Source organism: Eretmochelys imbricata, chromosome 14, assembly GCF_965152235.1.
Source record: "Eretmochelys imbricata isolate rEreImb1 chromosome 14, rEreImb1.hap1, whole genome shotgun sequence".
NCBI classification, from domain to species: Eukaryota; Metazoa; Chordata; order Testudines; family Cheloniidae; genus Eretmochelys; species Eretmochelys imbricata.
This window is the reverse complement of record NC_135585.1, coordinates 26057552-26070865: the sequence shown is the minus strand read 5'-3', so window position 1 is coordinate 26070865 and position 13314 is coordinate 26057552. Positions and strand designations below refer to the sequence as shown.

The following is a 13314-nucleotide window of genomic DNA, read 5'->3' as shown; positions in this document are numbered from 1 at the left end:
GGTGCGTAACGGGGAGGGGCTCGGTCCCCGATGGTGGGGGTAACGGGGCGGCCTCGGACCGCCCCCGGGAAAGACATAGGACGGAGTCGCAAAAGCCAAAGACAAGGCTCAGCCGCATCGAGGCCGGGGCAGACCAGAGCCCCGGGTACAGGCGGGAAAAGACCAGCGACATTTTGGTCAGTTTCACGGGAGTGGCTCCAGGATGCAGCTGGAGGAGAGAAATCCAGGCGTTGGTTGCCCGCAGTGTGTCTGAGTTTAAAAGTGAAAAGAAGAAGGGGGGACAGAAGAAGAAGACGGGCAGGGTCAAGGGTGGATTTTTTTCAGGATGGAGAGACCCTCCTTTTAAGGGAAGAGGCCAAAAGAGAGCAAAGGGTGTAGGAAGGGAGAGAATAGGAGTGAAGAGGTCACGAGCTGGGAAGGATCGAGGGGGCAGGTGGAGGTGAGAGCCGAGGAGAAACCTCTGCATCAGTGACAGGAGGAGGAGGAGGGTGGCTGTGGCCCATCTTGTAGATATTTTATTTGAAAAAGTCATCAGGATCTTTCACAGAAAGGGAGGAGGGGAAAGGATTTCGGAGGAACTCACAGGTAGTAAACAAGCAGCTGTGGTTATGGGTGTGGAGTCAGTGAGGTGGAGACATAGTACTGTCTGACAAGAAATATGACAGAACTAGAGGAAGTTCACGTGGTCACAGGACTTTCTCCAAGGGTGTCCAGTAGCACAGGAGCAGAGGTTGTTGAGGAGTCAGGGTTGTAGGGACAGATGTTCAAGCGGCAGAGAGAGAGGCAAAAGAGTCCAGTAGATTGGAGAGAATCCACATCTGAGTCAGGGCAGAGTGTGTGTGGGGGGGACTGAGAGTAGTGAGAATAAGTCCTGGATATGAATGGTCATGGGAGGGACTGGTAGATAATGTTGAAGGGAATGAGGTGACAGGGAGAAGGCAGATATTGAGAGGTCAGAGAAGTTATAGTGTTTAGTCAAGAGAGGCTTGAATAAGTGACCACCTTGGTGAGTGGGAGCATTGGTACATTACTTGAAATCAAATCAGGAGGTGAAGGCAAGGAGATGGGCAGCTAATCAGATGGGACATCATCATGGAAGATGAAGTTACATAGGGTGAATATGGGAGAGAAGAGTCAAAGGGAGAAAGGTGGATGGGGAAGAGCAAGTAACCACTACATTGTTTTTGATTTCTCCCTCTCCAGCTTCTTCAAACACCATACATATCCAAGTCACATCCAAATCCTTGCCACTTCTTTAACCTCAGCATCACCAAGATCTTTCCTTTCCTTCCCGACAGCCAAATCTCTTGGTCAGGGATCCATTATATATATGTGTGAGTATAACCAATTATATCCCCTTACATCCCACAGACAAATCTTTTGGTTAGGGCCCTATTATATGCCACTTAAGCATAAGAAATCCTAGAAAAAGTGTAAGTCAGGTGCAGGAGACGGTTAGAAAGGCAGCTTCAAAGAGAAGAGGAAGCAAGACAGTGAGGAGGAATAGAGGAAAAGCCAAGGAAGCCATGATGACCTTTGCCCAAAGTGTCCAGGGAGTAACCTCAGGGGTTTCAATTTCCTATTCTTGGCAGGTCTAGTTGACAGTGAAGAAGACATGGGGTCCTCCAGGGCTGGTGAGGTAGGGCTGCTCCTGGGCTGGGAGAAGGCTCAAAAAGCTTCCTCTCTCCTTATATAGCTTCTATCCCCATAGTCTGAGTGCCTCCCGTTAGTAAAACCACAATAAAGTCTTTCTTCCCTGCCTGCTGGCAAGCATAGGCATCGACTTCTACTGGCGCCAGTGTGTGCTCGATGCCCCCTCCGCCCTGGCCCTGCCCCCATTCTGCCCCCTTCCCCAAAGTCCCTGCCCCAACGCCACCCCCTCCCTGCCCCTATTCCAACTCCTTCCCCAAATCCCTGCCTCGGCCCCGCCTCCTCCCCTGAGTGTGCCACATTCCCGCTCCTCCTCCCACCCTCCCAGAGCTGCTACAGCTGTTTGGTAGTGGCAAGCGCTGGGAGGTAGACAGAGGAGTGGGGACGCAGCGAGCTCAAGGGAGGAGGCGGAGGCAAGGTGGCGCAGGGCAGGGAGCTTGGCTGCTGGTGGGTGCAGAGCACCCACTAATTTTTCCCGGTGGATGCTCCAGCCCCGGAGCACCCGCGGAGTCGGCGCCTATGCTAGGAAGAAGCCATGTTGAGTTAGTTTCCTGCTGTTTGGGATATATGGAATGATGAGGGTGAGGGCTTTCTAGTAGGAAAGCCTATGTGAAGAAGTGCATTTTGCATTTAGCTCTGAATGTGACATGGTCATTCTGGTGTTTCTTCTGACCACAAGTTGAGTATTGCCAACCCCAAATGTTCAAAAATCATGGGTCAGGCTCACCAAAAATTATGAGATTGGCTTTAAAATCATGAAATTATGTAAAATTAATAGACTTGGGGTTCTTTTTAGTTGCCTTCTCCTTTTTGAGCCGTTAGCTTCAAAATATCACCCCAGTGCACCCTTTCTCCAAAGCCACAAGGGCTAGACACTTACTTTTTCTTTAAGAATGAAGGCTGAAATCATCACATACTCACTTGCCTCCAGGAGCTGGGGCTTTAAGGAAAACAATCATTATCATGAGACTCATGACAAAATCATGAGAGTTGGCAACACTGCAGGATCCGTGGTTTGATCTGGCTCTTGCAAAGGCTGTGTCTCCCAGGGCCACAAACCTCCCTTTATTGGTTATCAATGTCTATGTTCCAGTGGAACATAGCTGCTCTGGGATTTGGAAGGACAGTGATGGTCTCTGGGATAGCTGGGACAATTCCATGCAGGGTTTGAAAGTCCGGACAGTGACCAGAAACTGGATTCTGCTTTTGGAGGAACCAGTGAAGAGAGCAGTATATCAGGGTGGCTGGCATGTTCCCAGTGACCTCTGCTGCTGCTTTCCAAACCAGCTGGATCTTTCTCAATGCATGGGGCTTCATTCTGAAATACAGAGAACTACAGTAGCTGCGTATAGACATTACAGAAGAATGGATCACTGTGGACAGAGCCTAGTATGATGGGACTGAGTGTGCGCTTCTGGCCAGCTGAAGCCTTTCACACACCACTCACAGAGGAAGGGGACGACCAGCTCTGTGCTGGCTCTGTCTTTCTCCTACAGCTTCTTTGCTGAACTACAGGGCTCTCTCCTAGGGTCGGGGAAGGGTGTAAAATGAGAAAGCTCAGAACTGCTGTGGGGTCTGCGCTGTGCACTGGAGAACACTGGATGGCAATGTTGTGCAGTCCTGTCAGGCACAGCCTTAGAGCAGCAGCAGTAGTTCTCATGGAGTACAAAGTGACACTCCAGCGGGACACAGCAACCACCCAGCACAGCCCATGTTGATAATGATGATAAATCAATCATTAATGTTGATTTTCAATAAGTCTTGGAACACTGGGGAAGTTCCTGAAGACTGGAAGAAAGTTAATTGACAATATTTAAAAAGGGTAAATGGGATGACCCAGCTAATTGTAGGCCTGTCAGTCTGACACAGATCAAAGGCAAGATAATGAAGTGGCAGATAGAGGACTCAGTTAATAAAGAATTAAAGGAGGGCAATATGCCAGTCTGCTTTGTGTCATGGGTCATAGGGTCTGATGTATGCCCCAGCCTGTAACCAGTCTCCTGGGAGTGAACCCTTTTGTGGACCAGGCCCCAAGGAACCCCACAGTTCCACAGAGGCAGGCCCCTGGACTCCAAGACTGAGCCTTCAGCATTAGTGTTCCCTGTCTCTCTCCATGGCTCCTTGCAACGCCAGACTCCTGCAGGAAGCTTGTATTGCCCCCTTCAGAGTGCAGGGCTCTCAGGGCTGGGTATCTCCTGCATTATTCACTATCTCCAAGATTCTGGTGTCCCAGGGTCTGGTGAGGCAGCAATTCCAGGTGCTCCCCCATCCTGGCAGGCCCCTCCGGAGCTGTGTCTCACCCTTAGGGCTGTGTGTATGCAAAGATCAGGGGTTAGCCGTGTTAGTCTGTATCCACAAAAACAACAAGGGGTCCGGTGGCACCTTAAAGACTAACAGAAGGTGCCACCGGATTCCTTGTTGTTTTTGTATGCAAGGAGTCCATCTCCCCTGTTGGGATTAACCTGTTGTCCTCCCTCCCCTCAACAGAGTCCTGCAGGGATGACATTCCCCAGAAGGATGACAAAGTTGATATCGTGGAGAACTCCAACTACTAGTCAATCTGATCCTTCCTGTGTCTGCACAGAGATCTGAGCCATGGGTAGGCTTTATATTTGTAACCTCATCCCAGGTTACACAGCACTTCAGCATTCGATGGGGCTATACCACGCATGATTTGACAAGGGTTCTCTCTGTCCCAGAATCTTTCCACCCCATGAATACCTTCCCATTAGCTACTACCTTTCACTTTCACGGGGGATCAGACAGGTCTGAGCCCAGGAGAGTATAACAGAACATATATACCAGTGCCTGGAGTGGGATCCAATCTGTCACCACCCCTCTTCCGCCCTGGCTGTGTAACTGATTTCCTCCAAATGTTCAGTCACATAGTTTGTTCTCTGTGCCTGAGTTACTGGCTGCCTTCTTCTTGTCTGGACAGAGGAAGAGTTTGCCGCTCTATCCTGGGCAAACCTTATTTCATCAAGCTTTGGGTATCCTGCCCGCTTATGCCCGGTTTTCCTATAAATGTGGCACCTCCAGCCCTTGCAATCCCTTGGGGATTGTCTATCCACATTGGCCATCCCTCCAAGGTTCATTTTACCTAAACCCCCATTTGGATCTGCTTCATAGTGCCCCCTTGTTGCGGCCCCAACTGAGGTCACTCCCCTTTGGGTCTCTTTTAGTGGCCAGACCTTCTGTCCACACACTGACCCACCAATCAGCCTGCACTATGTGAGTCCTTAGGTGCTTGATCCAGTAGCCACATTTTAAGCTCAAGGGGACATATTTCATAGACCTTCCCTATCTTTATCAGATCATACAACGATTCCAGGGTAGCAACACCAGCCCCTTTACCCCACTTGTGGGGATACTCATCTATCCCACTGCCAACCTCCATATACGTTGCCCCTTGTTTTTTGCACACCCCAAAATCTTTTCTTATAAGCCTCAGGTGTTAACCAAAATTTACACAAAAAGGCTCCTTTGAATGTTCATAGGTCCCAGTCTCAGTCCCATCCGATTGGCTATACACCTCAATGGTTCTGGAACTCAACAAGGGAGTGAGACTACACAGCCAGTCTGCAGGGGGAATTTAGTTCAGCCCACTAGCCTTCTCCAAGATGGCGAGGCAGGCATCTATATCTCCCTGTTAGTATATAGGCTTGTTTGTCAGCCTGAGATAGAATTTTGGGTTTGACTTTTTGATACTCTAATATCTTATACTAATATATGTGAACAAAGGGATCCTTACTAATATATATAGACAAAGACACTGTGTATGTTGCTTCTACCTAGCCAGATGGGTTTGTTACAGATAAGAACAGTTAAAGTGTTACTGGGCATCGTGGGAGTATATTACACAAGCGCACATGTTAAAACTGCCTAAACTCCTATCTCAAGGCAAGGTCAAGCAACCAGTTGGGAGGGGGAATAGGGGAGGGTGGGGGCAGGCATAAGAAACACTAAAAGCCAAAGCAAAGCCTGGCCTTGGCCAGTATACAACCTCGCTCCTTATTCCTCCCATGGGATACAAAAGAGATGGGATGAAGACCCTAGACTCACAACCCTCCAAAATGGAACATGACCATAAGTTGTAAGGGGTGGGACTGAGGGTGTGCATTGTAGGTATATTTGGGCCTGCTAAGAAGGAGGGGGTGGGAATGGGAATGGGGACACAGGCAAGGCTCTGCAGCATCAGAGCTGGAAAGGGGGACACAAGGTAAACGCTCTGCAGCATCAGGGCTGGGAACTGAACACTGGGAAACAGATTCTGCTGGCGTGTAGAGTTATGGATATACTTGCTTGGAACTAACCCCAATAAACATTGGATTGCCTGCACTTCGGACTTCTGGTCTTCTGCTTTCTGTCTGCTTGACAAGAACCAGGGGAGGGAGTGAAGGGAAAGCTCTCTCACACTCACACTCCTGGAATGGGGCCAACAATTTATCATCTATGCCCCCTGCAGAGTGGGCACCCTGTGGTCTTTCTCTGCTGATTGTTCCCTCCTGTGTCTCAGTCCCCTGCTTCTGCACACAGAGGCTCCTTGCCTCCATCTCTAGCCTCTGCTTCTCCAACTCTCAAGATGCAAGGTCAAGGGCAAGGCCGTCCTTAGGCATACGCAGCATATGCAGCTGTGTATGGTACCCGAAAATTTGGGGCACCCTGGGTCTTAGTGTCCACCCTCCTGCCTCTTCCTATCCCTGTTCTGACCCTTCCTGCAGGCTCCCACCACAGCTGGCTGCTGCAGCCTGGTGAGTCTTCCTCCGGAGGGGATCTATTACTTAAAAGTGAAAAAGCATTCCAGCCTGCCAGACCTATTAGCACAACACTGAAACTGTTAAAGAGCCATTCAAGAGGTAATGAAGCCATTTAACAGGCATTTGCCAAACCCCGGGTATATACTGTCAGTTTCTGAATTTACTGACAAAAACAGTTGTGCATTACTGTAATATTTACTCAGAACATGTTAGTCTACAGAACCTTAATTTAAAATTGGCTTTAAAAAATATTTCATTATAAAAGCACATCTCTAAAAAATCCTTGCATAGATTTTTAGATGCACATCTTTAGCCTTAAATGCTTCGATCTTCAGACATATCGTTTTTTAAATAAATCCTTCAAAAGACCAGCCGTATCTAAAATACACATGCAAGCCCAGGCTGCTGTTGGGCATAGGGGCACCAGTTTAATAATACTGCATAGGGCTCCATAAACGCTAAGGATGGCCCTGGTCGAGGGTCTACCCTGTTGCTGCTGGGGCTGCTACTGGGGTTTGGAGGTGCTTCCCGGCACCTTCGGACTCTTCCCCCTTCTTCAGGTGGCTCTGCATCTCCCCGGTTGATACTGGTGAGCTGGGCCACATGCCTGAAGCCCCATCTAGGATTAGACTCTGGTTCTTGTCCTGTTTGTCTTTTTCAAGCAGTTCCACCAGCTGCACCCTAGCCAACTTTCCAAAATTTAACCTTCACTCTGCACAGCTCCATGAGCTGCCCCTTAAAGAAGTGATCATACACCATTTCTCTTAGCTGGTTCCTTGGAGTAACCTTGTTTTTGCTGCTGCAAGTCACATATTGCAAAATACTGCTGGTGTATTCAGGAACGATCCTCTGTCTGTCTGTCACAGACACAGGGTCCAGTCTATGCCCCAGCCTGTGACCAGTCTCCTGGGAGTGACCCCTTTAGTGTGCCAGCTCCAAGGACCCACACAGTTCCACGGGGCAGACCCATGAATGGCACTACACCCCATATTCTTCATAGAGATATTGTTATGATATGAACATGGCATAAGATATGTTTTATGCAAGATGGGTCATGTGAGATATCAGTGGAAAGGTTATGATTTACTGAATGTGATTATCATATTTGTATGCATGTATCATTTCTGTATCTGAAGTTAGGAATATTGACTATGTATCAATTAGAAAAGTGTTTGCACTTGGGGAACACCCACTAGACAAAATGCAATCAGTCTGGCTGGTTAGTTAATAAACCACTAGGGAAAACAATAGGGCTTTGACGATGCTAATCTCCCATGTTCCTCAGAAGCTTCCTGGGATGCTACTTTGACACTGCAGGGTCATGTGATCCTGTCACCTGGTACTGGACACCATCTTGGAAGGCTGGTATTATTCCACTAGTAGGGAGTGGGGGGAGAGGGCATAGGCACCAATTCCGTGGGTGCTCTGGGGCTGGAGCACCCATGGGGAAAAATTGGTGAGTCTCTGCACCCACCAACAGCTCCCCGCCCCAGCTCACCTCTGCTCTGCCTCTTCCCCTGAGCGCGCCACGTCCCGCTTCTCCCCGCTCCTTCCCTCCCAGTGCTTGACGCAGTGAAACAGCTGTGGAGGGAGGGGGGAGAAGCAGGAATGCAGTGCACTCAGGGGAAGAGGGGAGGAAGTGGGGAAGTGGTGGGGCCAGGACGGGGATTTGGGGAAGGGGTTCAATAGGGGCAGGGAGGGGGCAGAGTTGGGGCAGGGACTTTGGGGAATGGGGTGGAATGGGGGTGGGGCAGGGGTGAGAGGGGGCGGGACGGGGTGGAGTTGGGGCTGGGGCAGGAGAGGCTAGAGCATCCACCGGGGCCGGGAAAAGTTGGCACCGGGGGTGTGTGTGTCAAACTGGAAAACAAAGGATTTCCACCACATGTAAATCTTATTTAAGGCGGGGGAGTGAGTTAATCAGAGTCGGTCAGTTCTTCACTGAATTCCCGCCCAAGATGACTACTATAAACACCTGAGATTGAACTGGGGAAGAATTGGACTCAGGCTAGAACACATCTGGCCTGTGAAAGGAATATCTGGAATTTTAAGCTGCAAGCAAAAGAAGTTTGTCTTCAGGAATCTCTACAACCTGCTTAAAACAACCTTTAGGGTGAGAAATTATTACTTGTAGCCAGTTTCTTTAGTGTATTAAGCTTAGTTGCGTGTTTGCTTTATTTGCTAGGTAATCTACTTTTATCTGTTTGCTATCCCTTATAATCACTTGAAATCTATCCTTTGTAGTTAATTAACTTGTTTTGTTTTCTAAAACCCAGTTTGTGCAATTCATAACTGGGGGAGGGGAAAGCTGTGCATCTCTTCCTCCAGATTGAAGGAGGAAGCGATTTTCATGAGCTTATGCTGTACAGATTTCTGTGCAGCGCAAGGCAATACAATTTTGGGTTTATACTCCAGAGGGGTGTGCACCTAAGTACTGGGCAATTACCGAGCTGAGTCTTCCCACACAGAGGTGATTTCAGTGTCTGTGTCTTTCTGCACCTGGGTCTGTCCCTACCTGTGTGTGTGTTCTGGAGGAGGCTTGAGGGCCTGGCCCAGCAGGACAGGGTGAGGGAGCCTAGGCTGGTGGAATGGGCAGGCCCAGTGGTATCCCAGTACATGAGGTGGCACCCCGGAGTACGGGGTAACCTGTCACAGTGGCGCAGTGAAAACCGTAATGTGCACTGCTTATTGCTCTGAGACACTGGTGGTGATTTTAAGTGAGTTTTAAGTGTGTTGGCTAGAGAACAAAGTGGTTACCAGGTAGTTATTTTCTGTTTGCTTATTATGGGCAAGGGAAGTAGGGGCAGAAAAGCAGGAAAATGAGTGAAAGTGAAGCTACCAAAAAGCTGGAGCTCTACAGATTTCAGGTAGAATGAAACAAAAAGATGCACCTGAGACAGGTGGAATTAAGACAATTGCAGATAAAAGAACGAAGCAGAAGAAGCCAGACAAAAAGCAGCCCATAAGAGGGCCATGGAAGCCCAGAAGCAAGCCATGGAACTGCAAGCCAAAAAATGGAGATAGAAGCAGCCAGGCAAAAAGCTGCCCTGGAACTAAGACAGCTAGAGGCTGACAAAGAAATGGAGGCCCAGAAGCTAGCCATGGAGGAGAAGAAAAACGTGAGACCACATGAACTGGCCTTGATAGTGAAGTGGAACCAGAACCCCACACCAGGGTGCCCCACCTCTCCAAAAATCCTCAAATGGGAGCAGTTGCATCCTGCATACAGCGAGACAAGGGATATTGCTGAATACTTCATCACCTTTGAGAGGCTGTGAGTGCTCCATGAGAGTCCTGAGGATCAGAAGATGACCATTTTGGTTGCAAAGTTGTCTGGGCAAGCACTGTATATCTTCAATAAGATGCCAATGGGTGATACTTCAAACTATGGTAAATTTAAGGAATTAGTTTTAAGACCATTTCAGATTACACCTGAAATGTATAGAGTAAAATTTAGAACCCTTAAGAGAGGGGCTGGAATGAGTAATGTGGCATATGTAAACCAAATGAGAGATTTACAGGATAAGTGGGCAAGGGGAAAAGGTATTTCAAGCTTTGAAGAAATGTGTGATTTGGTTGCTCAGGAACAGTTCCTGAATATGTGTTGTGATGATGTAAAACTGTGTTTATGGGATAAGAGGATAAAAACTGTCAAAGAATTTTTACTTTTGTGGATGAATTTGAACAATCCCAAGCATTTACTAGGAATAAATCACAGACAGAGGGGTTTAAGTTTGGTGGGAAGCAGGGTTCCCGTTTTACCCCTGGGAATAAGGAGGGTGGATGGGAGGCTGGACGCTCACCTCCCAAAGTTCATTCCTCCAGTCGTCATCCCAAATCTCCTGTAAAAACAGAAGAGCCCAGAAGATGCTATCATTGCAATTCCACTGAACACCTGAGGAATAAATGCCCTGTGCTGAGTGAGAACAAGCAGCAAGCAACTCATGGAAATACTGCTACCCAGAGCACAGAGGCACCTCAGGCAATTGCCACTTATCACACAGGGCTTTTAAAAATAGCCACTGCACAGCCTGGCAAGATGCACATAAAGGCTATCAGAATTAATGGCAAAGAGCTCCCGGGATGGAGAGATACTGGTGCAGAAATGTCTGTGGTCAGGAGAGACCTTGTTCAGGAGAGAGACACACTGCCAGGACAGATGGCAGAGCTATTGTTAGTAGGAGGTCACAAAATCCTTGTGTCTGGCTAAAGTGCACATGGAAACTGAGAATTTGCAAGCTGAATTAACAGTTGCTGCTGTTTCCCATAACCCAACCCAAATATTATTGGGGAACAACTTTTTCAATGTGGCTCAAGCTGTCCAGGGGTCTGTCAGCAACAAGGAGGAATCTTGTGCTGAAGCCCCAGAGAGAAAGAGTAAAGTCACAGAAACTGCTGGGGAAATGGGAGAGTGTCTCTTTAATCCTCTGTAGCAGTGGAAAACAGTCTGCTGCCAGGGGTGGGGGTGGATGAGACTAGTTCTTACAGCTAAAGACAGGTTTTTCTCCAGGGGGGAAGGAAATTGTTTGTTTGTCTGTGAGAACACTGTCCAGGTTGCAGTTAAGCAAGGGATAGACCTTGCTCTAGAATGCAGAGGGAAGCCCCAAGGTGGGTGATGGAATCATATAGAGACCGCTGCAGTGGGTAAGGGTTCCATGGGCTAAATCCCCGCAAATTTTTTAAATTTCATTTTCTGTTTGCTCAGCGTGGAGAGCTCACCTAGCCACTGCCCAGCTGACTATTCCGGCTTCACGCTGCAGACGTGCTCCTGCCTGAGTACATGGGAGGTGGTGGATCTCCTGGTTGTGTGGGGAGAAAAGGCTGTGTGGGCACAGTTCTGATCCAGCCATAGAAACATCAATATCTAGGAGCAGATCGCTGAGGACAAGGGGGAGAAGGGCCACAAGAAGAATCCAAGCAGTACTGCAGGAAAGCCAAGGAGCTGTGCCAGGCATACCAGAAGGCAAGGGAAGCTAAGACATGCTGCTTTTATAAAGAGCTGCAAGCCATCCTTGGCAGAGACCCCATCACCCCATGGATACTTCAGAGGAATCAGAGTCACAGGCCTCTGGAGTGAACAGTGAGCAGGAGGAGTATGGGGGACAGGCGGCCAGGGGAACCAGTGGCACAGTGAGCCAGAACCTGTTTGTGACTCCAGAGTAGTTGAGCCAGTCCCTACAGTGCAGCACAGGTGAGCCTGATGCAGGAAAAGGAACCTCTGGTAAGTACTCAGTTTGCTTTGATATTGCAGGGACACAGCTGTTCATTTACTATTTTTTTTTTCTTTTTTTTTAAATCATGCTAGAAGAGGTAGTGAAATAGCCAAGAGAGGTATAGTTGCTATCTGCTTCCCATTCCCGTGTCCAGTTAGGCAGAGCGGGCCTTACAGAACAGTTTAAGTGCACCGGGATGTCCTGTGAATCCTCCATAGAGATGTCAAGGATACTTTCCTGGAAGTAGTCTGCAATCCTCTCCCCAAGGTTACTGGGGCGGGCTGCTTTAGTTCTTCTGGCATGGTAGGACACTTTTCCATGCCACTCAGCAATTATTTCAGCAGGCACCATTGCAGCACACAGCCTAGCAGTGTACAGATTTGGTCTGTAGTTGGATGCTTGTAGAAGCTGTTCCGTTTCAACCTCTGTTACCCTCAAGAGTTAGATATCAGCTAAAATCACCACCACTTGTGGAAAATGGTGCCAGTATTCAGTTCAGTTGCTCTAGCCACATATACTCATACCTGTGAGCTACCCTCCCCTTTATTGTCTCAACGCACCCGCCCCCACGCAACCGGTCCATACTCACCAGGGCTGGGACTGCTGCTGTGTTCTACGAATTCCAAGGAGAAGTGAGAATGTAGTGATTGTAACCTATGTGGATCAAAGGTTTGTGAGTTCGATATATCAAGTTCCATTTATCTTGTGACTACACTCACAATAGTACCTCTGTAGTGCATTGTATCTTTTGCAGCTGGAAATGTGGCCTTGAGGGTCTCTCCATCCACAGCAGTGAAGCGGCTCAGCCAGATAATGAGGAGAAGGAAGAGGATGTGGGATGACATGTTTCAAGAGATCCTGCAAGCCTCTAGTGCTTCGAATACTGAGCACAGGGTATGATAGAGACACAGGCCTGATGCTCTGGAACTACTCTATATGAAGCCAGACAGAACTCACGGTAATGTGACTCCCCTTAGGGCATGCTATCCAGGGCAAGTAGCCTCTTCGGCTGTGGCCTTCCGGGTCTGACCTCCTCAACTCCGCAGTCAGCCGTAACTCTGGTCTACCGGGAAGCCAGAGGGCCCTGCACCTCAGCTCCGCAGTCAGCCGTAACTCTCTGCCAGCATGTAACACAGAAGGTTTATTAGGCAACAGGAACACAGCATAGAACAGATCATGTTAGCACAGAAATCAGTGACTTTCAGCAAAGTTAATCTTGGGGTTGGGAGGGACGCCTGGGTCGGATGCCCTGGATTATCCCTCTCTAAATCCCCAACCACAGACTGCCCAGCTTCCAGCGACCCGACCTCCAACACACATGTTGCCCCTCCTCCTTTGTCTCGCTTCCCAGGCAAAGTGTGACCTGGTTGCATTTCCCCCCCAGCTCTGCCCCAGGTTATGAAGGGCATTGGCCATCACTTATGTGCAGGCAGCTGGAGCTGCCTCATCTGCCCTCAAGGGCCTCAGCAAAAGTCACACATCCTTATTCCCACCACCTAGGCATCGGTGCAATACACAGGGAAACTGAGGTACACACAGTATTCATGCAAAACAGTAAGACCCACATAGGCTCAAGTATAACATAATAAGGAGGAGAAACCTACTTTGTCACACAGGACTTGAAGGATCACCCTCGTGGACAGCATTAACAGGGATAGAGTGGAGATGAGAAAAGCACAGGAAAAGGAAATAGAGGT

At 48.7% G+C, this 13314-nt stretch overlaps 1 long non-coding RNA gene across 1 annotated transcript; it reads left to right on the top strand.

Moving 5' to 3' along the window:
- The first annotated feature begins 41 nt into the window (after positions 1-41).
- Positions 42-5556, top strand: LOC144274754 (uncharacterized). The gene is made up of 3 exons (XR_013347949.1): positions 42-176; positions 1204-1334; positions 4138-5556. It is a non-coding gene; the product is annotated as an uncharacterized LOC144274754 (long non-coding RNA).
- The last annotated feature ends 7758 nt before the right edge of the window (positions 5557-13314 follow it).